This window comes from Mustela nivalis, assembly GCF_964662115.1.
Source record: "Mustela nivalis genome assembly, chromosome: 2".
In the NCBI taxonomy this organism is placed as follows: Eukaryota; Metazoa; Chordata; class Mammalia; order Carnivora; family Mustelidae; genus Mustela; species Mustela nivalis.
In genome coordinates this window covers 102240826-102267305 of record NC_139021.1, presented here as the reverse complement: position 1 = coordinate 102267305, position 26480 = coordinate 102240826, and the positions used below count along the sequence as shown (strand labels likewise).

The window sequence follows — 26480 nt, the reverse complement described above, 5'->3', positions numbered from 1 at the left end:
TCCATCATTTGGTCTTCTATATCACTAATTCTCTCTTCTGCCTCATTTATCCTAGCAGTAAGAGCCTCCATTTTTTATTGCACCTCATTAATAGCCTTTTTGATTTCCACTTGGTTAGATTTTCTTCTTTTATTTCTCCAGAAAGGGATTTTATTTTTCCAGAAAATGAAAAAAAAATTATATTTTATATATAAATTAATTTTATAAATTATACAAAATTATACACACACACACACACACATATTAGCCTGGTGAATCGAACAGAGCCACATACTTGATTCTGATTATATTTTGATCTTTTAGAGGAGACTACATCCAAAAATTTGAATGAAAGAAAAACTTATATCTATAAAAATATAAGGATAAACACAATGAAGGGATGGAATATGACTATAAAGATGAAAATTTTAAAAGATTTTTAAAAAGGTATTGATACCATGAGAAGCTGCTTAAAGAAAGAAAAAAAAAAAGATGAAAGAATGTGATCAGGCTGGAGACTAGAACAACGCTAGATTAGGGTGTATTTTGTTCTGTTCGGGAATATTTTGATCTGTTAGAAGAAACTGTATCCCAAAATTTTTAAGAAGGAAAAACTTATATGTATACAAAAAATTAAGTTAAATACAATGAAGGATAGACTATGACAATGGAAATTTTAAAAGATTTTTTTAAAAAGGTATTGATAAGATAAAATATTTTTTAAAAGGTTAAAGTAGGAAAAAAGTAGAAAAAAGTAAAATAAAATTTAAAAAATTTTAAATTTGGAAGACTAAAGAATCATGGGGTAAAAGCCATAAATTCTGTGTGTTGGTTTCCCTTACCTCTGGAGTTCCGCAGTGCTCATTGGTCAGTAAACTTGGTCTTGGTTAGATGTTCTTGCTGACATTTTCAGTGAGGGACCTGTTGCCCTGACTTTCAAATTTCTTTGTGGGAGGCAGACTCACACCGCCCTTGCCAGGGGCCAGACTATGTAATGTGCTCGGGAGCTTTTGTTCCCTGAACACTTTCCCTAGATCTTTGGAGGACAGGAATGAAAATGGCGGCCTCCCAATCTCTGCTGGTGGAGCCGAGAGCTCAGAGCTGGGGCACTGCTCTTCAGTGCGCCCCTGGAGAAAAGCGGACCATCCCTCCTGTCTCCATGGTCTCCAGCCGCCCTCTGTGCTCAGCCGGGCTGTGACTCAGTGTTTCTGTCTCTGGCACATGGCCCTGTTTCTAGTCTCCAAACCCAGCATATTCCTGCCATGTGCTCCAGTGCCACTCCTCCTGGGGGATGAAGGTGAGTCTCTCTGATCTGCTACTTATACAGTCCCAGCTGAAAGAGCAGCAGCCTGGCTGTGCCTCAGATCATGGCTTAAGGTAACCCAGAGCTGAGACCTCCTTTCTTGGCTCTGTCTCTGTAGCTGGCTTCCCTGCCCCCGATGCCTATGAGCTCTGCCACATTCAGGCGCCCCCAGTCTTTATGTGACCTTTGGCTTCTGAGACTACACTATCCCAGTGGGGGTTACACCCCCTGCTTAGCCTCTGTCATGTCCCCCAACAGAGCAGACTTGTAAAGATTCCTATTTTATGCTTCACGGCTCTATCACTTGCTGGGAGCCAGCCCCTCCCTCTGTGGTCTCTCTCCCCATATATCCACTTGGATTTACTTATCTGCAAGTCTTACCTTCTGGAAAGTGGTCATTTTTCTGTTCCTAGAATTGCTGTTCTTCTTCTCTTCGATCTCCTGTTGAGTTTGTAGGTGTTCAGGATGGTTTGATAACTAACTGAACCCCTGAACCTTATGATATTTAGGTCTCCTACTCCTCTGTCACCTTGCTCCTCTCTCCACAAATAAAGAGATTTGATATTGATAGTGGTTTTATTGATAAACCACTATTGATATTGATAGTGGCATTTTAAGTGGTTTTATAATGATTTTGTTTTTTCTTTTCAAATCTTTATAATAAACAAATATTGCTTACATGAGTTGGAAAAACTTGTTTTTTTAAACTAAGGTATAATGGACAAACAAGTTATATTAGTTTCAGGTGTGCAACATAATGATTCGGTATTGTGAACATTGTGAAATGGTGAGCACACTAAGTCTAGTTAATATCCCTCACTACACATAGTTAAGGAATTCATATTTTCTTCTGATGAGAACTTTTAAGATTTACTCTCTGAGCAATGTGCATATATGCACTATATATGCACTATATATGCACATATATGCACTATAATACTATTAACCATAGACACCATGGTGTACCTTACATCAACAGGACTTACTTATTTTGTAACTGGAAGATTATACCTTTTGATGCTCCCCCCTCACCTGTTTCACCCACCCTGTACCCCCACCTCTGGCAATCACCAGTTTGGTTCTCTGAGTCTTTGAGCTTGGTTTGGGATTGTTGCCTTATTTTAATATAAAACTTATTTTTTTTAATCTCACATATAAGTAGACCATGTGGTATTTGTCTTCCCCTGTCTTATTTCACTTAGCACATTACCCTCAAGGTTCATCCATATTGTCACAAATGGCAAGATTTCATTCTTTTTAATGGCTGAATATCATATATCATCATATATAATATACATATATATATATGCACATATATATATATGTATACACACACAGACCTATATATTTACCACATTTTCTTTATCATTCATCTGATATTGGAAAAGGATCTATTATTTAAGAAACTTTTTTTCTAAGCATAGTCATCATACTTCATTTTTATAATTTAGATTTTTATTTCTAAAAGACATAGGCATTGAAATGTTTTGATGATTGTGCACATCAGAGTTATGGTTCTTAAATTTTAGGATTTTAAAACAGATTAGGAGGCTAATAGGGAATTATGAATTTTTGGTTTTGAAAATTGAATAATTTTTAAAAAGCTGCTAATCTTTGCTTTCAATTTTTAAGAAAAGGCAAGGATGGGGCACCTGGGTGGCTCAGTCAATTACGCATCCGACTCTTGATTTCCTTTCAGGTCATGATCTCAGAGCTGTGAGATCAAGCCCCACACCAGGCTCCCTGCTAAGCGTGCAGGCTGCTTAAAATTATCTCTCTCCCTTTCTCTCACTTTGCCCCTCCTTCTGCTCTCTGTCTGAAAATGGAAAGGATATTCTAATACCATACAACTATAAAGAACTTGGTCTAAGAACAAAAGAGGACCCTTCAGAAGAAAGTCCAATAGGTATATTTTTGCAAACTTTTATGAGTGTTATATTAATACACATATTACCATTTCAAATCCCTTAAAATTCTATTTAATGACATTATTATCAAATAAAATTATTTTGGAGACAGTGAAACATGAGGAAGAGATGGAACATCTCCAATGTCTCAATTTCTCTTTGTGTCCTTGTCATTATAAAATTATCCAGTTTTATGCAAGACTATTAAAGAAAATAGGACAGTACTCCTTAATATTTATTACAAGCAGTTTGGAACGTTCTAGGTACATTGAGAGAAACCAAGGTACAACCAGCCATCCTGCCTAATTTTAACTTTGAAAAGCCTGGAATTTAAGGAGTCAAGGGACTAGCTACCAAGGTGGCCTCAGTAATTCTGGACCCTGATGATTCAGCACAGAAAAGGCAGCAGCTTCTATGAACAGTTCATCAAGATTGGTACCAGAAGGGGCACTGGAGAAGACTTTTTCTTCCTTAATTGCCTTTTTCTACTCTGACTATCCACCCCGCCCTCTCAGAAATATATTTTAGGTACTAAATCTCATGATAAAGCCATTTTAACTCTAGTTTGATTCTGTGATTTGAAGCTTGGACAGGTTAGTCATTGGTAGGCTGCTTTTTAAAATGATCACTTTGGTAGGCTGCTTTTTAAAATAAAGCAAAATCCCATTAAAAATAACATCTGTCTCCACTGCCCTTGGTGACTTTGTCCTTTATATAACTAATACATCTATATTCTTCCTTCTACATTCCTCGGAGAGAAATTACAAGATTTATCTTTTTACTCTGACAGCTGTGTTATGGCATAAGTACTGAGAAACAGAACAATGCAATATACTTTAGTGGGGTTATTTTTAAGTGGTCTAGTATGTGCCCCTTTGCTAATATTAATTTGCAGTTCTTAATATGCTCTATTTATGGTTCTCTCAAATAAGGAAAAGTCCCTAGATTAGGGGTTGAACATCTAGTAGAGTTGAGACCAACTGTTGAGAGCTACTTTGTTTTTAATAACAAAGGGAGTGATCAACTCTTATGGATTTCAAATCCATAAGATGAGTTTATTGTAAAAGAAGAGGTTATAGCTTCACCATAGACTTCCTGTATGTGGTTCACCACACAATTCTAACATTATTTGTGTGCAGTTTACCAATAATTTTTAGTCCTCATACTAAGTGGTAGGTTGAATAATGGGTATTGTGTTGAAAGGTGCCTGAGGCTTCTTTGGATCCAACCAGAAGGAATATTAAGACAGATTCATAATGTCCACAAAGGGATAGGAGCCAAGACATACACATGAATGCCTGGGCATTGCCAGCCTAGTTTAAGGTAACTTTTTTTTTTTTTAAGATTTTATTTATTTGAGAGAGAGAATTAAAACACAAGCAGGGAGAGAGGCAGAGGGAGAAGCATACTCCCCTGTGAGTGGGGAGTCCAACATGGGTCTCGATCCTAGGTCCCTGGATCATGACCCAAGCCAAAGGCAGATGCTTAACCAACTGAGCCACCAAAGTACCCCTGGGATAATATTTTTAAGTTGTCCTCTATAATTTAGTATCTGTTTAGACTGTTCTCTAAGCTTCTTCTTGAAGTCCAGACTTTCCAGTTTCATTGTAAGTTTTTTGCTCAGAATCCCTGGTATGTTAGGACCCAATCAAAAATGGTAATTGATTGATTGGCTAATGGATATAAAAATGAGCAAATATTTGGCACCTGAAGGTTGCCACCTTGTACACTGTGTCTGTGCATCCTTGTACCTTCTTCAAAACAATTTTACGATTTGGATTTTCTGTAAGGACATTTATTCCATATCCACTTTGGGCAAACAGTAGCACAATCTCATTCCATCCTTGTCCATGGCAGTTTTGCTATTGCTCAAAGTTAATAGGTATGAGTTCCATATATTCTATTTCAGATTCTGTTTGTGTCCTCACTATCCACTCCTTATGTCTCCAGGAATAGGGGGCTTTTCTCCTTCACCTTAAGTAAGCCCCACTCTGCCATTACCTTCACCTGCATCTCCTGGGATCTTGTGCCTCCATTGTTCCCAGGATTGGTAGTAACTGCCTTGTCTTTCTCTTGTCTGGAGCTTTGTCCTCTCCTTAAAGATCTACTAGTCTCCCTGTTTCAGAGTAGACTTCACTTTGCTCTCTCTTGCTCCCTTCTAGCTCCCATCTCATTTCTTGCCTCTCACAAGTGTCTCTCCAGCCTCGTGCCCCACTTCCTCCCAAGATACTTTCAACAGTGATGGAAATGTCCTAGACCTGTGTTGAGCCATTCAGCACAGGTGGTTCTCGAACTCTTGAAACGGGAGAAGTGTAACATGGAGAAATGAATTGTCAATTCTCGACATGTCATTTAAATTTGGAACAGTCACGTAGGGCAAATGGCTGCAATATCAGATAGTACGTAGACTTTCAAAGCCAGGGTCCCTCACTTGAGCCACAGAGCACAGAACATCATGTGACTGCATCTTCTCCATTCCCCCAAGGACAGTCCTGAGTGAGTACTGTCCCACGTTGGGGAGAAGTGAAATCCACACCTGCATCAGGACTTTGTTCTCTCTGCTTAGGTAACTGAAGCCTTTCTTTCCAGCCCTTGGAAAGAAGAAGTTCAAATATATGTCATTTGCAAAGGTCATTAGCAACTCTAAAAGGCAGTCCAGTGCTGGTTTCTCAATCCTGTCTCCTAACTGCTTTAATGTAATTAATTTGTTACTATCCTCTGAATGCTACCTTTACTTGTCTACTTGTCAGCCTCAGCATCCTCTCTGCACTCACCAAACTACAGAGATTCTTTGAGGCTCCCATCTTGACTTTGCTAAAAATTAAGGTTATGAATATTGAAATCCTTCAGTGTTTTAAAAATATCTATTGAAGGGGAGTTTGGCTTAGTCAGTGAAGCAGCCAACACTTCATTTGGGTTCAGGTCAGGATCAAACAAACCCCTCGTTGTGCTCTGTGCTCAGTGGGGAGTCTGCCTTCTCTCTCTCTCCCTCTCCCTCTGCCTCTCCCCCCAAATAAATAAATAAATCTTTTTAAAAAGTATCTATTGAAGTTTTATTAGAGTTCAGGCAAGACTATCCTTTCAGAGATCATTTCTATAGTTTGTTACTAGAGTTTAGGCAAGCACCAAAGATAAAGTGGTTGCTAATAAAAATAATAATAATAATAATAATAAATATTTTAATAAAATATTTGTTATGATATGCCAGGTCCTTTTCTTAGCTCTGAGGGTACATGATTTCATTTACTTCTCATAGGTACCCAATGTGATAGATATTATCATTATATAAATTTTACAGATGAGGAATCTGTAATAACGTACCAGGTCTCACAATCCATGACTGACAGAACTCACCTGCTTCTACACAGTTTATATTGCAGCACCAGCCCATTCTTCCTATTCTTCAACAGTATTAGGGAATTCCTAGTTTGTTTGTTTGTTTCTTTCTTTCTTTCTTTCTTTTAAAATTTATTTACTTATTTGAGAGCAGAAGAGAGAGAAAGAGCAAGCAAGAGGCAGGGGAAGTGGGGAGAGGAAAAAGCAGGCTCCCAGCTGAACAGGGAGCCCAATGTGGGGCTTGATCCCAAGACCCTGAGATCCTGACCTGAGCTGAAGGCAGACGCTCAACCAACTGAGCCACCTAGGTGCCCCAGGAATTCCTAATTTCTTATAGCTCTTTTACCTTTGCTTTGTTTTGTTGTTGCCCTTTGTTTTGTTCTTAACTTTTTGTTACTTAACTTCTCGCATAATATACTTTTCTTTCCCATGAACATCTAAGCTCCCAACATAGGGACCAAATGGTTTCACCCTTTGTGTTCACCAAAAACCCAATGTCGTATTTTAGGCTCTAGTTTTAAAACAACAGATATGATCCTTCTGAGGTTCTGAAATCAGTTTATCATTTACCTAATTTACAACCCAGTTACTTTAATGAAGTTGAAAGCAATAATATGCAAATGTGGCATGTCCATACAATGTAATATTATTCAGCAATGAGAAAATAGCTCTAAAAAGTATTGAGGAAGCATAAATGTGTAGTGCTGTGTGAAGGAAGCCAGTTTGAAAGGTTACATGCTGTAGGATTCCAACTATATGACATTCTGGAAACAGTGAAACTCTGGACACAGCAAAGTGGTCAGTGGTTGCCTGGGATTCTGGGGGAGGAGTGAGTTTCTGTTCAATTTTTCTGCAAACCTAAAATGACCCTAAACAGAGTAAGTTCTGTTAGCTTAAAAAATTGAACAGAAAATCATCAGAGCACACCACTCACTGTGAAATAAATATTGTTTCAAGAAATATTTTTGCTGTTTTTAGATTTGCATGCATGCGTGCAAATGGGTGCCCTAGGTTGGGTAAAAACAATATATATATCATACTGTGGATGAGAAGTCAAAATAATTTAAAAGCCATTGTTTTAGAGATCACTACAAAATCAATATCTATTTGCCACCTGACTGAAAAGCCAACCTGGAATTCTGGGAATGATGGTGAGTTGAGCTCACGTAAGAGGAAACGGTCCTTTATCCACAGCCTTCAATTAGTATGAAATGTGTCTGATGTAATAGGTCTACTTTCTAAAACAGTTGTACATGATAATTACAGGATCCTCTCTGAAAGTGTTTAACCACAGGGTATGACAGAATTAACCCACAAGTTGTAGATGACAAAATGATTTTTGTCAGGGTATTTTTCAGCGTTCCTGATTGGATGTAGTAGCTACCTTTTCGAGTTTGGGTAACATATTTGGAGTGTCTTGATTTTTGTTTTAGGTGCAGCAGAACAGAATGATAGTCCCTAAACAGTATCAGCCCAGGTTTTTTGTTTGTTTTTTATGTTCAGTTAGCTAGCATATAGTACAGGATTAGTTTTGGATATCATGTTCAGTGATTCATCAGTTGTGTTTAACACCTAGTGCTCGTCACAACACATGCCCTCCTCAGTACCCATCACCATGTCACCTCCTCCCCACCCTCCCCTCTGAAGCCCTCGGTTTGTTTCCCGAGGTCCATGACCTTTCACGGTTCATCTCCCTCTGATTTCTCCCCCTTCAGATTTCCCTCCCTTCCCCTGTGGTCCTCTGTGCTATTCCTTAAGTTCCACATACAAATGAAACCATATGACAACTGTCTTTTTCTGCTTGACCTTAGCATAAGCCCCTCCAGTTCCATCCATGTCCATGCTAATGGTGGGTATTCCTCCTTTCTGATGAACATCAGCCCAGTTTTTACCAAATATTTGAAGGAACCTGTGAACATAAAGACTGTGTCTATGTGGCTCCTGCAATCCCCTCCCACCTGGCTCAGGAGAGGTGCCCAGGAGAATCAAGTTCAATTTTAGATGGACTCCAGTTAGTGGTTTTCTGCAGCTGGCGTCAATACAGAACAGGAGTGTGTTTACGGGGTGATTGGTTTCTGTTATTGTCTGGTTGGTTCTTATTTCCCACTCCCTCTTCCCAACCTTCCGCCTTTCCTCCTCCTCCTCCCATTTCCCTCCTCCTCCTCTTTCTTCTTCTTCCTCTCTTCTTTCTTCTTTGTAAAATAGCTCTCCTGGATTCATGTGTCTGGGAAGTGGAACGTCTTAACTGAAAAGTCCAGGCCGTCTGGCGCTAGGGCATCTGTCAAGCTGGAGACGAAGCAGAGTTTCTGGCCTTGTTGCCTCTTCAGGACTTTCCATCTCACCCCGTTTTGCTCTTCCTTTGTCTTCACCCCCTTTCGGTACAGATCACCATGAGGACTTTGACTTTTGTATTAGCCTACTCGGAAGGATACCAAAAGAATGAACATACAGAATTTCGTCAACACAGTGCTAAACTCCCGGATCCCGTGTAACTCACTTCCGGCACACGTTTCTTTTTCTTGCTGTACCTCCCCAGGAGAGGGAGACACAATGCTTCCCTGCGGCAGATATCCAGAGGGTGATCTCATCCCTTTGAATCAGAGTCAGGGGAGTGGAACCATAGAGAAAGGAAGAATATACAGTTAATTCATTTCTTGGTTGCTGCCTAATCATCCTTAAGCTCATTTATGTTTTTAAGGAGCAATAAATAAAATGAAAACCCTGCATATGGGAGTTCCAAATGAAACAAGTCAGTCTTCTGTCTGGCATGGGAGTTGCGCAATGCCAATTTACTCTTAAATTTTATACAGCACCAAAGGAAATCTATTTATTTTGTGATTTGTCGATTACAGTTTACAAATAAAAGGCTCTTTCAGTATTTCTTTAGAGACTTTTTGTAAAAATACAGATTCCTGGGGTCTGCCTCAGGCCTCTTGAATCACAGTCTCTGAACTTAGTACTTAGAAATTTTTCCTTTTATTTATTTATTTTTTTAAGATTTTATTTATTTATTTGGCAGAGAGAGAGAGTGAAAGAGGGAACATGAGCAGGGGGAGTGGGGGAGGGAGAAGAGAAGCAGGCTTCCCGCCGAGCAGGGATCCCCACACGGGGCTTGATCCCAGCATCCCGGGATCACAACCTGAGCTGAAGGTAGACAGACGCTCAATGACTGAGCCACCCAGGCACCCTGAAATTTTTCCTTTTTAAGAAATTTCTTCTTGGGACGCCTGGGTGGCTCAGTTGGTTGGACGACTGCCTTCGGCTCAGGTCATGACCTGGAGTCCCGGGATGGAGTCCCGCATTGGGCTTTCAGCTCCACGGGGAGTCTGCTTCTCTCTCTGACTTTCTCCTCGCTCATGCTCTGTCTCACTTTCTCTCTCTCAAATAAATAAATAAATATTTTTTTTAAAAAAAGAAAGAAAGAAATTTCTTCTTTAAGAGGATTTTATTGATTTCACCAGGCTAGGGAACCAGTGGCATGCTGTCTTGGGTGGTAAGTGAAAACCTCTTAAATATCAAAAAAAAACCTTTTAAAATATATAGCACTTTTGAAAATTCGTCTCTTTTTTCTCTTAGTCACGACACCATGCTTACATGATAGTCAGGTTTATCTTTAGGGTGTCCCTTCTGGCCCCCAGAAGAAAGTTACCAAAATTGAAAGACAGTCTTCATTCAAAAAATATTTTCATGACATGAGAAAGCAATAGATGACTATTCACTTGTCCAAGAACCCTCTTTGTCTGTAAATATTTACAGAGTTCCTTGTATCTGACTATAAAGCACTATCTTCAAGTAAGTCGTCCTACTCAACCCAGCTCTGTTAGCTCATGTGTGTAGTTTGAGAAGGAAAGTAGCTTTATTCCATGTTTGATTTATCACTGATTGAACAGTACCAAAAGCATTTTTTACATTCTAGCTTGTGTGTGGTCCTGTTCTTGGTGCTCTAGAATGAAAGTCCCAAGCACACTGGTTCTTGCTTCCTTCGAACAAACCAGGCCCTCTGTGTGTATCCAGATACTTTCCAAACATGTTCCTTTTTTATTCTGTGAGAGGGAGAAAACAATCGCCTTCACTCCTTTGGCAGAAGGACCCCTTTCAGTGTCTATTTTGTTCTCTCACATCCCTTATCTTCAGAATCTCTCCTCGTGAATTGTGGGTCCTTTCGTTCCTCAGAGTCTCCTGGGGAGGCAGCTCTGTGAGTCCCCTTCAGATAACACAGACCTCGTCCAACCCCACCCTGCCCTTTTCTCTCTTACCACAGCCTCTTTCCCTCTTCAGGCCTCCGCGGTCACTCTCCATGAAGCTTTCCTCCTATGTCATTATCACAAGACACTATTGGAAGCTCCCACAAACCATGTAGACAAGGCCCATGGTGAATGTGGGTCTTCCTGGCTTTTCAGCAGGCCTCTTGTCGGCCTTCTAGAATGTCCGAGTCTCCTCATCACAGTGGCTTTGCCAGTTCTCCTTCACTCTTCACCCCCAAACCTCCATGTTGTCCCTCTAACCCAACTACTCTTAGGATACCCTGTCACCTGCTTTTCTGAGGAACCCAGAGCTCACACATGTGCCCTGTAGGCATCTTCAACATGTCCGGCCCTACCTTGCGGCTCTCTCATCCCTCCATCTGTCTCTGGAGAAGTGTCTCTTCAAAAACATCCCCGTTTCGACCCAGACTCTTCATACTATCTCTCTGGCCTTGGACATCTGTCCTTTGAGTTTACTACTGTTTTCTTACCCTGGTATTTTAAACTTTAAAAATTAAAATCTTGTCTTAAAATCTATTAAATGTTGGATGACCTCACCTCCCTGCCTTCTTTTCACTCATTCTAAAAAATGCTTGAGGGCCCAGGGTGCCTGGGTGGCTCAGTTGGTGAAGCGTCTGCCTTCAGCTCAGGTCATGATCACAGGGTCCTGGGATTGAGTCCCGCATCAGGCTTTCTGTTCAGCAGGGCGTCTGCTTCTCCCTTTTCTTCTGCCCCTCCACCCCACTTGTGTTCTCTCCCCCTCTCAAATAAATAAAATCTTTAAAAAGAGTCAAAGGGGTGCTTGCGCGGCTCAGTTGGTTGGGCATCTGACTTCCGCTCAGGTCATGGAGTTGAGTCCCACGTAAGGCTCCCTGATTAGCAGGGAGTCTGCTTTTCCCTCTGCCTGCAGTTCCCCCTGCTTGTGTTCTCTCTCTCTCAAAGGACTAAATAAAATCTTTGAAAAAAATAAATAAAAACCTTCAGTGCCCCACTGCTTGCCTGGTGCTGTCTCCCACGAGCATGCATTTTCCTGTGTTCCCTTCACCGTAAGACTCCGCTGTGTCCCCTGCCCTTTAACTCACCGTCATTTGGCTTCTCTTTCTTCATTTTCTCAAAATAATGGTTTTCAGTGAACACTTCTCTTCTCTAACCTAACCAGTTTTTCCAGCTTTTCTACCTGGAACCTTTTTAGAATTTGAGGCAAATGTTACCTTTTTTTTTTTAACCTTGCCATCAGTAATATCTGAGAATCTTTGTGTTTTTCCACTTTCTCTAGTTGGTTCTGGGGTTTTGGCTGGAGTCTTCTTTTCCACCTCCTGCTTCCTAAAATAGTTATTCCCTAAGAATGAGTCTGCCTCTCCTGTCTTACACTCTCTCCTTCCGATTCTGCATGTTTCTGCTCACATAACTCTCATAGCTGTCGGGCAGGTAGGTCGCCTGTATATTTTAATCTTTAAACTATCTCTCCAAGGCTTACTTTCTGTGTTGTTAATTGTTTAAATGACCGAATGAGTCACCCTTCCATCAAAATTAACAGCTCTGAAACACAGAACTGTTTACATTGCTCTTGAAATTTAAACACACACACACACACACACACACACACACACGAGTGCATTTACTTCTCCTTTTTATCTCAAAGGAATTACTGTTCTCCTGGTAACTGGGCCTTCAAAATATGTGAATAACCTCCTTTCACTTTTATATCTGTTCAGTTGAGAAGTTCTTGCGTTGGTCTCTGCCTGCTGGAGTCACCTGGGCCCATAGGACCTGCACTGAGGCCCCCCCACTGACTTTTCCCCGGTCAGAGCCAGTGTTGGGGCTCAACCAGTCCTTGTAGTTCTTATAGTTTCAAAACACATCTCGGCAACAATCTTCGGGGAACTTTGAGGAAGAAGATTTATTCTTCACAGATTCTAAAAGGTGGAAAGGACACCCAGGGGCCCACAGTGAAGTCATGGGTAGGAAGAGGGAGCCCCCTTTTTTGGGTCCAGGGATGGGGTGTCCATGGGTCAATGGGCTCATGAGGGACACATTTAAAACATGAAAGTGGGAAGTAGGGCTTAGGTAGGAAAGCGTGGGATCACTGAGGTGGTCGGTTACCTCAGTGACCCAGAGCTTTATAGAAGGGGAACTTCATGTGTGGGAGAGGCCCGGTTCCTTTGCTGGGGGTTTTACGAGCAGCCATGTCCCACAGTGGTAGTATGTTGACTTGAGATGGGTGTCTTGGAAATGGATGCCTCAGCGATCAGAAGCGATCTTGCGATCAGAAGCAATCTTGTAGTATCAACGTTTAGTCAACTGTGTTCTTCATGAGGCTCTTCAGCACCCATCCCTTCCCTTCCAGCCCTGCCTCGGCATCTGCGTCAGTCGCCGTGTGCCTGGACTCTTGGTGTGGTCCTCCAGCTCCTCCAAGGCCTCATTTTTCCCTCACGATCCCCACTGTTGACTGAGCCCCATCACGATTCTGTTTCAACTCCCTGTTACAGATTGATTATCTTTCAACTTTTGACATGAATTCAGTGTGAATTCAAGCTATAAAATGTTGCTCTCCATAAGGAGACGGAAACCCAAAGGGGATTTCCTTGAAGAAGCCTCCCCTCTATCTTTCCTTTTGCAAGAGCCGCTTCCGTAAGTACAGATGCACCAGGCAGGCCATATACCCTGTTTCCTAATGCAGCCTCTGGACATTTTCCTGTGCTCCTCTGCACCTGAATCCCCTCATTTCCCTTGTCTTTCTGTCAAAACTCTACCCCACTTTGCAGGATCCAGCACGAATCTCCCACCTCCTCCTGCCTGATGAGAACTGAACCCATCCTTCTCTGTGTCCCTATAACTTCATAACTCTGGTATAAAACCTGCTGTCTTTCTCCCACAACTCCCAAAAGATATGGAATCAGTGTTTTGTGTTGAATTGTCTCGAAATTCGGCAATGTGTGTAGACTTGAAACACCTTTTTTTTAAAGATTTTATTTATTTATTTGACAGAGAGAGAGATCACAAGGAGGCAGAGAGGCAGGCAGAGAGAGAGGGGGAAGCAGGCATCCCGCTGAGCAAAGAGCCCGATGACCCTTGCCAAAGGCAGAGGCTTTAACCCACTGAGCCACCCAGGCACCCTTGAAGTACCTAATTTTATTGAGAATTTACTACTACTTAGAAATGTTCTTCATTCATCATTTGAGGATATACTTTACAAATTTCATTTGGCCTCCACTTCTTTGGTCCCTGGCTCCTGGTTCGTATTCAGCATTGATTACAAGTCTCGTTCACATAACGATCTCTATCCCATCAGCCTTCTACTCAACATGTTCAGTGAGTGACTCTGCTTTGCTCTCAGGATAAACCACAAATTCCTAATGACCGGCGTTCAAGGCTTTTCCCAGTCTCGCTCCAGCCTAATTTCCTTTAACTGAGCTCAATGTTATTCTGCCGTTGGTCGCACAGTATATCATCTTGATTCTTGATTCTTTGCCTTTGTTTTTATTGCCCCCCCCATCCTTGAGGCACTTCCCTCCTCTGTTATTTTATGAATTATACCCAGAATTTAAGATCTAGCTTATCTCCTAGAAAGCATTTCCTTCTTTTTCAGTTTATCTTTTATGGATCTACGGCTTTCCCACAGTGCTATAGGACTCACTCCCAATAACACTGAGCACCACGTTGGAGGAGGATGGATGGATGGATGGACGGATGGACCCACACCATACATGTATTATATGTGTGTATATGTAACTTTCTGTCATTATTCTGATGACATGATTATATTTTGCTCAAAAAACCATGTAAATTTCCCAAAGGCAAGGATAATGATTTACTTCTTTACATCCACAGAAATGTTAGATCCCTAGCATATCATACTCTCTACCTGAGGTCCTTCAGAATAATTAAATACAGAACATCTTGGAAAAGAAAGAAATGTAAGACTTTTCTATTCTAAATTTTTTTCTGGGGGCGGCTGGGTGGTTCAGTCGGTTAAGTGGCTGCCTTAAGCTCGGGTCATGATCCCAGGATCCTAGGATTGAGGGGCTCCCTGAGCAGGGAGCCCGCTTCTCCTTCTCCCTCTGTCTGTCTGCCTACTTGTGTTCTCTCTCTAGTTCTCTGTCAAATAAATAAATAAAATCTTTACAAAAGTAAAATAAGTTATTTTTTAAAGATCTTACTTATTTATTTGACAGAGAGAGCGCACAAGTAGGCAGAGAAACAGGCAGAGAGAGAGAAAGAGGGAAGCAGTCTCTCCGCTGAGCAGAGAGCCCAATGTGGGGCTCAATCCCTGGACCCTGAAATCATGACCTGAGCCTAAGGCAGAGACTTAACCCACTGAGCCACCCAGGCGCCCCTAAAATGTTTTTCTGACCCTTGTTCTGTATAGTCATACTCTTCCCTTTGGAATTCTTTAAGCTCCTGTTACTAAGGTGAAATGTTTTACAAGGAGTTTAAGTTAAAATTTTAAAAAACTGTATCCACAGGAATATTAGAGCACCACAATAATGGGATTAAGTGTTGTTTCTGTACAGCTTGCACTGTTAAACATCCTGGTGTTGTGTTGTTCTAGTTCAACATGAAGAACAGTTCCCAGTTCATCCATAATGTGTTGGTTTTAGAAAACAGAACTCTAATTTATCACATCAGAGTGTGACTGCAGAAGTGTATGTTCTTTGTTGGTAATCAGTACGTGGTTTGGGGTTTGGGTGTTTTTGTTTTTGTTTTTTGGTCCATTCTTGCTCATTAGAAAAACAGTTTGGGGTGTTATTAACAGAAAGAATGGGTGGTTCTAGAGATAATAGGATCAAGAAGGAAATGCCATATTCCATTTTGTACAACACCAAGAAACTGGAAGGGACATTCGTTTCTCTAAAGGGCATCCCTGCCTACGTAGTTGAACACTGCCTTCTACTTTGTTCATCAGTTTCTGTGCTGACGGACTGCATTCTGAGCTTCGATCTCACTGGAAAGGCTAGGAGGCTTTGTCAGCGTGGAGCCTGTTAGAGTCTTGTGTTCATCAGGACGGGGCTCAGTGCTTGTGGACCCAAACCCCTCTCATGTGACTTCGAGCCTGCCACTCACTTTCCCTGAAGTTAGCAAGAATTCTGATGCCTTCAAAGGGAGAACTAGGATGAAGATAATGAAGTCCCACTTCCTTTCCCTTTGAAAAATTTTCACGACTGTCTCTTGGTGTTCACTGTGTTGAACTGGCTTCTTGGTTCTGTCCGTTTCTATCAGCTTGTTAAAGCAGACTTGACATTCAGCTCATGGAACCAAGTGGGTGTTTCTCTACACTTTGTTTATTCCTGAAAGAGCCTCTTTTCTGCAGGCCAGGTTTACTGAAATTCATTATCATTTCATAGAATGAACCAGCCTCAGATTTAACCCATTTCCCCTCAGATTATTCAGGTCTTAACTTACATGTGTGACACACGTTGTTTCACATCTGAGAGCTGCCATTGACTAAAAAATAAAAAGAGAAAAGCGAAGGACAGTTGAGAAAACATAAGAAAGACCCAGAAAGACTTCACCACACTATCTGGGGATGAGCATAGGGACAGGAGCAGGTTAAAACATACATGTCACCCTAACATATATTAAAGATAATATCTTAGTTAAAGAAATGCAATCTGCTAGGTTTGTAAAACATTTCAGATAAAAAAAAAACTGTGGATTCATTCCAAAGTTGACAGAGGAGCATACTCACCCCGTAGCTTCAGTATGTAGCAGCACACAGACAGCTTGTGTCTTCTACGTGGCCCCCTTGATCCATGGACACTGGATTATTTTAAAACAGATGCAAGATGTGCATATTCCCCAATGCCTCTAAATTAATATCTTAATATTAAAAATTGTTTTTTAAGATAAAATATTTAATCTTGAAGAGATCATCTCTGGTATTTTAAAAGAATTAAGAAGCCAGTTGTTTTATTTTAACCAACAATATTGAGGTATAATGTATATATGATAACAAGCACCATGTTAAGTGTATATTTGGATGAGGTTAAACAGATTCATCTGGGGCACCTGGGGCGCTCAGTTAAGCATCTGACTCTCGATTTCAGCTCAGGTCATGATCTCAGGGTCCTGGGATCGAACCCCGTGTTGGCCTCTGTGTTCAGCGCTCCGTCTGATTCTTTCTCTCCTTCTCCTTCTGCCCTTCCCCCACTCTCTCTCTCTATGTCTAGCTCTAAAATAAATAAAATCTTTTTAATAGCCCAGGGGTGCCGGGGTGGCTCAGTGGGTTAAGCCTCTGCCTTCAGCTCAGGTCATGAGCTCAGGGTCCTGGGATGGAGCCCCACATCAGGCTCTCTGCTCGGCGGGGAGCCTGCTTCCCCCTCTCTCTCTGCCTGATGCTCTGCCTGCTTGTGATATCGCTCTCTCTCTCTGTGGATAAAATCTTTAAAAAAAATAAAACTAAAAAAGCTAAATACCCCAGATTTATCTACCATGTTGTTTTCACTAAGTCAAGTCGTATAATACATTACTATCACCGCACCAAGTTCCCTTATGGCCCTTCTTTTTCTGTCGCCTCAGGCAATCACTGTTAAGCTTTCTTACCCATTGATTAGATTTCATTTTTCTAGAGTTTTGTAAGAATGGAACCCTCTGATAGACATTTTTGTACCTGGCTTCTCTTGCTCAGCATAGTGTTTTTGAGGCTTCCAGGTGGTATCCAGGAATATTAGCAGTTCACCCGTTTTGTTGCATTTTTTTCCATTTTGTTGCATTTTTTAATTGCATTGTCTGATATTATCTAAATTTGCTTCTCTATTCCAGCTGAGGGACATCTGCTTTTCCAGTGCAGTGTAACTGTGAATGAAGTTACTATGAACATTTACATAAAAGTGTCTTGTTTAAAAAGTGTCTGTATAGTTACTCCTGGATGGTTCAGTTAAGCATCCGACTCTTGATTTTGGCTATGGTCATGATCTCAGGGTCGTGGGATCAACCGCCATGTGAAGCGTGGAGTCTGCTTGGGATTCTCTCTCTCCCTCTTCCTCTGCCCCTACCTCCTCGAACTCTGCTCATGTGTTAATCTCTTAAGAAACCCTCTCTGTACAGATATATGTTTTTATCTCTCTTGGGAAAGGAACTAGGAGTATAATGGCTCAGCTATGTACACAGTATATGTTTAACTACATAGTAAAGTGCAGACTGTTTTCTAAAGTGGTTGTACCATTTCACATTCCCCTCAGCCACATATGGGAGTTAGAGCCTTTGCCAACATGAGTACGGTCATTCATTTTAATGTCAGCCATTCTTAGGGGTGTGGGATGACTTCTAATTGAGATTTTATTTAGCATTGCCTGATAACTCACCTTATTGAGCACCTTATATGTAGGCTTTCTGGACTCCTCAAACTCCGATCACCGCTTTCTCAACTCAGGGAGACAACCACCCTCTGCCCAGTTCCTCTGCCCACGTTCCAGAAATCTCTTCCACACAAAGAGCCCAGGTGTTGTCTTATCTTTGCTTATTAGTTTCCTGTCTTTCAGTCATCACAGTCCTGCACTATCTGTTGTCTGGTTCCTGAAAACAGTTATTTATTTTGTACATCTTCTAAGGTGCATTTTGCGGGGGCTGTGGGGTACAGCTGATCAATGTAGGTTACACTCCATTCTTGTGACTCTGGCATGGCTATAAAGTTGTTCAGGGCATTTTTTTTGTTTGTTCTTTTTTTTTTTATTTTGTTTTGTTTTAAATTTTCTAGTTTTTTGTTTTTTGTTTTTTTTTAAGTTTATCAAGAGCCAAGCCCAGAGAACTCATGTCATATTCTATTTGGAGGGGGGGGGTACAACTTAATACCCTTAGGCTCACTCTCTGCTAGTAAGAGAATATGATGCCAAGAAAGAGAAGGGAAAGCATACTCCTTTGCTGAGCCTGAGGAATTCTGCCAAAAAGGAATGACAGTGGAAGGGAGGAAATGAAGCTGCAGAGTGTGTGCCTGCCAACTTTGTCTCTTGGCATTTTAACCCAAAGAATGAGAGGTTTGTCAGTGAAAATGAGGTGTGCACCAGGACAGGAAGCTATGTCCTGGGCAGCCTCCTACAGCATCCCAGTGAGCCCAGCAGTTCAGCACACTAGGTCAGAGGGACGCCTGGAAACTTGGGTTCTTATGTAGCAGAGATAGGACCCTGAGATAGCCAGACAAATTGTCCCTGGCACTTGGGGTGCCATCACGTAGCCAAGGGCACTTCTGACCTGAGCACTGCAGCCCTAGGCTGAAGGGGCATCACAGCCACACCCCCAGAAAAGGCTTCTTTGTCAGCAGGAGGCGAGATAAGTTAAACAGAGATGTCTACCCAACCAGAGCAGATCAAGAAAAGGCAGACGGCTTACCTACCAGTGGTGAATTTAACTACAACGTCAGCACAGTCAAAAGCACGCAGATCCATAAGGAAACCTGCCCCGTAGTCAGAGCAGATAGAAAAAGTCATGTCTGGAGTCAAACACCTTTTTTTCTGTTCCCAAATCTATTGAAGGCACAACTCTTTCCACTATGCATCTCTCTCTCTCTCTTTCTCTCTCTCTCTCTCTCACACACACACACATTTTAGAATGAAAGAGAAGGTAAACAGAGGTGCTAACCGGTCCAAAAGAAACAGAACAGTACCTGAATTCCACTTAATTTGTGTTTCTTTTTATGCACAAATGAGTAAGTATAATGTGGAGGGAAGGGAAGGGCAGGGACATGGTTTGTGAATTTCTAATGATTTGTAACATTTATAAACTAGGAAGCACCTTTGCCTTCCAAGAAGCTTCTCTATTTTCATCTCACTTCTAGAAGACAAAGGAGCAGCAAATGCTAAGGTTTACTGCCTAAAACCAAGAATGAGACCAAGAGTGGACAGAGATGAACATGAGACCATATGAGACAGATGATGCACGCTTGCTTGCTCACCTTTAGTCTTACATGAGGCTGAAGCAAGTGCCCAAGGACTTGGTTTTGTTTCTTCAAATGCTGCTTCTTGCCTGGACAAAGACAAAATGACTTCCCAGAGTTGGAAGAGACCTTGCTGGGGACATGGGTGACATTATAGAGCAGAAAATGAAGGAGTAGAAGAATTCCATAGCTGAGCTAATTTCTTGAGCTTTTTTTCCTAGAAAATGGAATTGGCAGGGCGGGGGCTGGGGGATTCCTGGGTGGCTCAGTTGGTTAACTATTTGCCTTCGGCTCACATCATGATACCAGGGTCCTGGGATAGAGTCCTGCATCAGGCTCCCTGCCCAGCAGGGAGTCTGCTTTTCCCTCTGCTTGCCACTTCTGTTTGCTCTCTCTCTCTCTCTTTCTCTGTCTCTCACACAATAAATAAATCTTTTAAAAATAAAAAGGAAATGGGATGGAGGGACTGTGAGAAGGTGAAAGCTATAATATACAGTGGAAAAGACTGTTGGTCATAGAGCCATTTAAAATCATATACAGTTTATAAAAAAATTTTTAAAATCATATACACTGACAATTATGTCAACAAATCGTAATCTTATCTAATTTTCCATGGACTGCCGTAATATAAAAACAATTGATTTTCACCATTATGTTAAAATAGGTCTATTTTATCCTGGCATCATACAAAGTGTATCTCCTTCCCTCTTCCTCCACTATCAAATGGTTAATGATGTAACAAAATAATATTGTAAATGCTGGAAACCATTTAACCACATGAACACACACTCTGATGATATTGTGTTTGTGGGTCTGTATTTTAATTCAATGGATACTTTAAATGAGTACAATTTTAAATTATACGGTGAGAAGGGGATTAAGATTTCTTAAATGTGTTCATAGCTACTTTAGCCTAGCATGACTATTATCTTTTTTGTGGTCACTAGCTAGTATTTACTCACATATATATTTTGTTCCTACTTATAATCAGCACATACAATTTTATATACAGTGTTCTTTATCATTCTCCATATTGACACTTATTTGTTACTTTAATGCTTACTTAATGTACTGTGGAGTTAATATAGCAACATTTTTTTAGATTCTCCCCTTTTGGATACACAAATTGTTTCCATTATTCACTATAATGAATAAGGCTGAGTGAACATTTTCCTAAGTATGCCATTTTCTAATTTTGAATTGCTATTTTGGATAATTTGTAAGATTACTAAATCCAAGGATATAAATATATTTAGGGACTCTTAATATAGGTATAGGTGAGATTGGGGATTCAATGGGCTGTATACATCTATAGTACCACCAGAAATATATGAGTTTATCATTTGTTTTCCCAAGAATCTCATCTACATTCATATTTTATGATTTATAATTTTAGTTAACATATTCTGTGTCACTTTTTTATTTATTTGTATTTCTTTCATTGCTACTTAGAGTTTTAAAGTTTATGTATGGCTTTATATAAGCCATACTATTAGTGAGGCTTAATCAAGGAAATCACTTTAATATCAGAAAACACAGGTTTAAATTCCAACTTAGGCCCCTTCTTGTTGTCAATTAGCCTCTCAAAAAAAAAACCAGTTTCTTCATTTATGAAGAACTAATGACCGTGAGACCCACTTCATGAAGTTATTGAAATGATTTGATGAATTAAGAGATGTCTCATGTGTTAGCAGCAAAAGGGAATGATTACTACTTCTTCCCTTGCTCTCTGCCTCCCTCATCTCCTCTACCAATTCTCCTGCCCCTGACATCTTCCTTTGAGGATTATCTATTCAGATTCTCTTGGTACAGAGTTTCACAGAAGCTGCTTTGTCATTCCAGAGTCTACATCCATGCGGGCTCATTGTCAGCGTTTTCTAGGGAACTGATCTCTGTCTTGCCAGGGAGTGCTGAGTTCTATTGCAAAGCGCTGAGCGCAGATCTGTTGGACCCCATGAGTCAACTAAGTGTTCACACAAACAAATGGGGAATACACTTGACACAGATGTCTTCCCATAGATCACCCATTCTAGGATTCTGTGGATAGTCCAGTTTCTCTATTAAATGTCTTATCTCCAGGTTTCCTCCATTAGGGGGTTTCTCAAAGAATCTGATTTTTTGCCACTTTCTTTTGGTTTTGGGAAATACTTTATCTTAATACTCTATCTGTTGCATCCCACCCAAGAATAAGCTTCCTTCTGTGGAAAAAAAAAAAAAAAAAAAAAAACAGTAGGCCAAGCAGTCAAAAGGCAAGACAATTGCTAGAAACTGCATTCTGGATGATTCCATCATTTGGATATTGTCTGACATACCTCCACTGTCCATTTTCCAGGCATTACTGCTCAGTGGTGGCCTGGAATTGGTATCCACTTTGAGGGTCTTTGTAGCAGGAGCTGTCTTTCCAAGCAGATATTCTTCTTGAAAGCAAAAATAATTCCTAATACATTATCAGGTATGAGAAAGCCCATTAAGCATATAATTTCTCAATCGGAAAAGCATTGAAAGCATAAGTCGCTATCCTCTTCCTTGAGGGTGGGGCAGTTTGGGGGGCTACCAGAAAATGTTCCAGTCTCTCACCTTCCTGATGAGAAGTTGAACTGAGGAAGTCATATTTTAAGCTGATTTCATTTCTGGATTTTATTAAAGAGAAAAGCAGGAGGAGGAAGAAGGAGGGGAATCGTCGTCTGCAGTCTCTTCCAACCTCGGTAGCTGTACTTCTTTCTCATCCTCTGGCAAATGCTACGGGCTCCTTTTGATTTTTTTATTTCTTACACAAGTGTTTCCTTTGTGTGTCACGCACAAGGCATCTTCACTTTGGCATCGCTAAACCCGCTTTCCCCCATCTCCGCACCCCCTCGCCCCGTTTTTGTCACAAGTGAGCACTGGCCTCTTTTCCCATCTCAGTGTGGATGCAACCATTCCAAGTTCTTACCGACATCAAAGCCCTTCATCCTCACAGGGCATCAGCAAAGTTATCTGAGTCTTGACGATTTCCACTGCAAAATCCCACCAAGCCTGAGGGAGGCTCCTATAACAGATAAGTCCACAGAGGGAATTCAGGGATCCCAGCAGGGTTTAGGCAGAATGACCAGTGTTTCCACTGTGGCTGGGCAGCCCACAGAAGCCACCATTGCCTGCCATGGGCCGTACAGAGACACATAGCCTCGAACTTATCCCAACTCACAGGTGAAGAAGTGCGCACTTAGAAGCACAATCTGGTGTTTCCACCCACACTTGCACTCGTGAGGCTGGAAACAGAAAGGGTGATATTAGAGATGGTGTCCTTGTGCCCAGAGTCCCCTCTGCCACACACAGCGAGAAAGCTCCTGACAGGAAACAGGACGGTGACTGGAATGACCCTACGATGTTCATCGTACCACACGCACTTGCTGACGAATCCTGGCCTGGGGAGCCTCTCCTTGCAGCCAGCGGAGGACTGGCCCACACCTTCAGCCTCAGTCTATGTGACTGACTTTGTCCTTTGGGCAAACCCCTCAACCACGGTCTCCCCTCAACCATGGGTCCCACTGTCCTATCTTACAGCGGTTGTGAAGCCAGAAGGAGACAGGATTTTGGAACAGGGGTCACATTCTCTACACTTGGTGGGGCAGGTGTCTTTGTTAGTCCTGTCAGGCTGATGTATAGTAATTGAAATCCATAAAAAGATGTTCTGCCATTTGTTTGTGTATGTTCTATTTTCCTCACACTATTGTACGCCCATTAAGGCAGCTTTCGGAACATGCCATTCTCCCTCACAGCTTCCTGCATTTGAACATGCCACTTGAATATCCTCCTCCTCCCTTCCGCCCCCAAGTCCTTTGTCCGTCTGCCACTTTCCCACTCAGCTTTCAAGACTCAGCTTAAAGACCCTCTGTACCCTCTCTGTACCGTGGTCGGGCAAGTAATCAGATCTCCATCTAATGTGGCCTCTTCCATTTGACTGGGCTCAGGCTTTTTGAAGGCAGTACCAAGTCTTACTCAGTTTCCAACCCAATATCTGATTCCTCTTATTCACTCGGTAAAGGCTGATCAAAATGATGCGTGAATGTCACGTACTTGTTGCCATGAAATAAATTGTATTAATTAGGTGAATGATTCTTTGCTCATTTGCTATAAAACTTAGGAAGGAATTTCAACACTTAGCTTTTTAATACAAATATATATATGCATTATATATACATATTAAGGGGGAAGGCTAATAAGGTACTCCCAATTATTGCAAGTTTCAGACTGAGGGCATGAGATCCTAGGGCAGAGGCCGCCAGATGTGATATTTGTGTGGACAGGTGGGTTCCACAAATTCATTGTTCCCCCAATAGCTGACATGACTCACTCATTCAGCAGGATGCCAACAGGTATTATAGAAGAAAAGGTTTTCTTGATGAATATCTGGAAAATGCTGGCATACATCTCTATTTATAGAATTTATCGTTTAATTAAAATGCCATCTCTAGAGGAATAGAAGAAGGGTGATCAAAGGTGCAAACTTCCTGAGAGTTCTCATCACCAGGAGAAAGAAACTATTTTTCTTTTCTTTTTTGCTTTGTTTTTAAGATATCTGTATGAGATGATGGTTGCTAACTAAACTCAGAGCAGTAATTATTTCACAACGTATGTTGTGATGTACGTTGTGTTATATCTCAATAAAACGGGGAAAAAATAAATAAAATGCTCTCTGGGGGCGCCTGGGTGGCTCAGTGGGTTAAAGCCTCTGCCTTCAGCTCAGGTCATGATCCCAGAGTCCTGGGATCGAGCCCCGCATCGGGCCCTTTGCTCAGCAGGGAGCCTGCTTCCTCCCCTCTCTCTCAGCCTGCCTCTCTGCCTACTTGTAATCTTTGTCTGTCAAATAAAATAAATAAAATCTTTAAAAATAAATAAATAAATAAATAAATAAAATGCTCTCTCACAGTTTAGTGATCCAAGTAACCTCTTTCATGTTTTGTTTTGATTTAGATTAATTTTCCTCTTCTTTATTTGTTTGATCTTCAGCTTTCTTGGGGACATGGCCCCTATTTTCTTCCTGCAAGAAAAATTCAGCGCACAGCAGAGTCCTTAATCAATTGGGTTGCTTTAAGGATCCTACCTGGAATAGGTAATGTAAACTTTCCACAGATGCTTCCCCATGGTTTTGAATCCTATTTATGATGCAACAGGAACGGTTCCTGTCATTCTGGTTCTTCACTGAGATTACAGTATGTCCTGAGGAGTAAAATTTTTGTGTCAGAGATGACCTTTGTCTTTTCCGCTGTGAAGTATATGTTTATAGCATGACTTTCCATCCTCCCAAAGACCCCTTTATTTTCTTTCTTATGTGATACATAGTAAGCATACTCTCATTCCAGGAAAGGGGAAATTCTATGCTCATAGGATTCTGCAAATAATAAGATTTATCTACAATTTCATGGAAATCAAGTATTTGAGATATGACAGATCTTCTGGTATGTTTATGATTATAATATCTATAGTTCAAGGTCCAACAGAAAGGTATAAACGTCTTTTCTTTTTTTTTTTTCCTAAAAATTAGTCCAGGCTTAGACAAAACTGAATGCTAAATTATGAACTAAATAATTACATGTGTGAATTAATAAGCGATCCCTTCATCTCTGAGGTTTGTGACAATTACTCCCTTGGTGTATCACAATATAAATATAATTTAAGAAACAAAGTATAGAGTGTTTGACAATTTCACTATATAATGAATTCTCCTGAAGGAAATGTTCTAAAATGTAACTCTTGATGTGATCCGATTCAGACTATTTGGATAACTACTGCGTGTGCATGTGTGTGTGCACGTGTGTGTGTGTGGTGTTACCATTAAGGTTGGTGATACCATCAAGGATCCTTGGTTACAAGATTCATCGTGTTCTGGTATTCAACTTTTAAAATATTATTAAAAATATGGTAGGCTTTGTTGAGATACTGACATAAATTTTTTAAAACTCCTATCTACATAAATTATATTTTCAAAATTAAAACTCTATAACTCCCCCCCCCCAAAAAAAAGTGCTGGAAATCACTTTTGGGAAGCAGCACAGACTTGAGAGTTAATCAGATATGGGGATCTAGCTTTACTACTTAACCCACTACCTTGCAAAAAAATTTTTATGTTGCTTTACAAAGAGTGTTATAACTCGACTTGGAAGGGAGGGAGGGAGGGTTACAATGTATCAAGTACACCAGGTCACCTTTATTCATAATGAAGGATCAGATAATTAATTACATGTTTCCAAGAGTCTCCAAAGAATTTCACTCCTATTCTGTGAACGTCTGAAATCCATAATTAGAGTTTAACTCCCTGATTTAAACAGAATTTGCAACTGGTCACCTACATGTCAGATCCTTCTCAGTTTGTTTTTTTTTTTTTTTATTGGGTTTTGTGACTTACACAAAATGGACATGTATATGTTTTTCAAAATTACCAAGTCAAAAAACCAGGAGAGTTCACATAAAAATCTGGGTCCCCAGTCTCCTCTTTCTCTGTCACTGGCACTGCCATTAAACCACTTACTCATTTTAGAAATCTAGTTGCCATAGAAGAGAATATTCCCTCTACTTAACCTCTCCACATCTACCCCATCTAGTTGTTCAGGTTTAGCCCAGACTCAGTGGTTCTCAGCCCTCAGGGTGAGAAGATGCAGGTGCCCAGGTTGTAACCAGAAAATTAAGTCCAAATCTCAGAGTGGAGCTGGAGCTTTGGAATTTTTAAAAAGCTCTTCAAATGATTTACAGGTGCAGCTGGGGTTTCAAACCACTGCTCCAAAATCTCCATTTGTCTCTATGTTAGTTTTCACACACACCCCCTGCCCCCAGGTACACGTGGCATCCATCACTTCCTTGTCTCA

At 40.9% G+C, this 26480-nt stretch overlaps 1 protein-coding gene across 7 annotated transcripts in view; it reads left to right on the top strand.

Moving 5' to 3' along the window:
* The window catches only part of CHRM3 (cholinergic receptor muscarinic 3), a 509004-nt gene that overhangs the window by 249939 nt on the left and 232585 nt on the right, over nucleotides 1–26480 (top strand). For 6 of the 7 annotated variants that reach the window (XR_014308880.1, XM_082720835.1, XM_082720836.1 and 3 more), the window contains one exon: nucleotides 24628–24730. The exons of the other annotated variant lie outside the window; for it this stretch is intronic. The gene's annotated coding sequence lies outside the window, so the exon portion shown is untranslated. The remainder of the gene's footprint in view (nucleotides 1–24627; nucleotides 24731–26480) is intronic. 7 annotated transcript variants of the gene reach the window in all.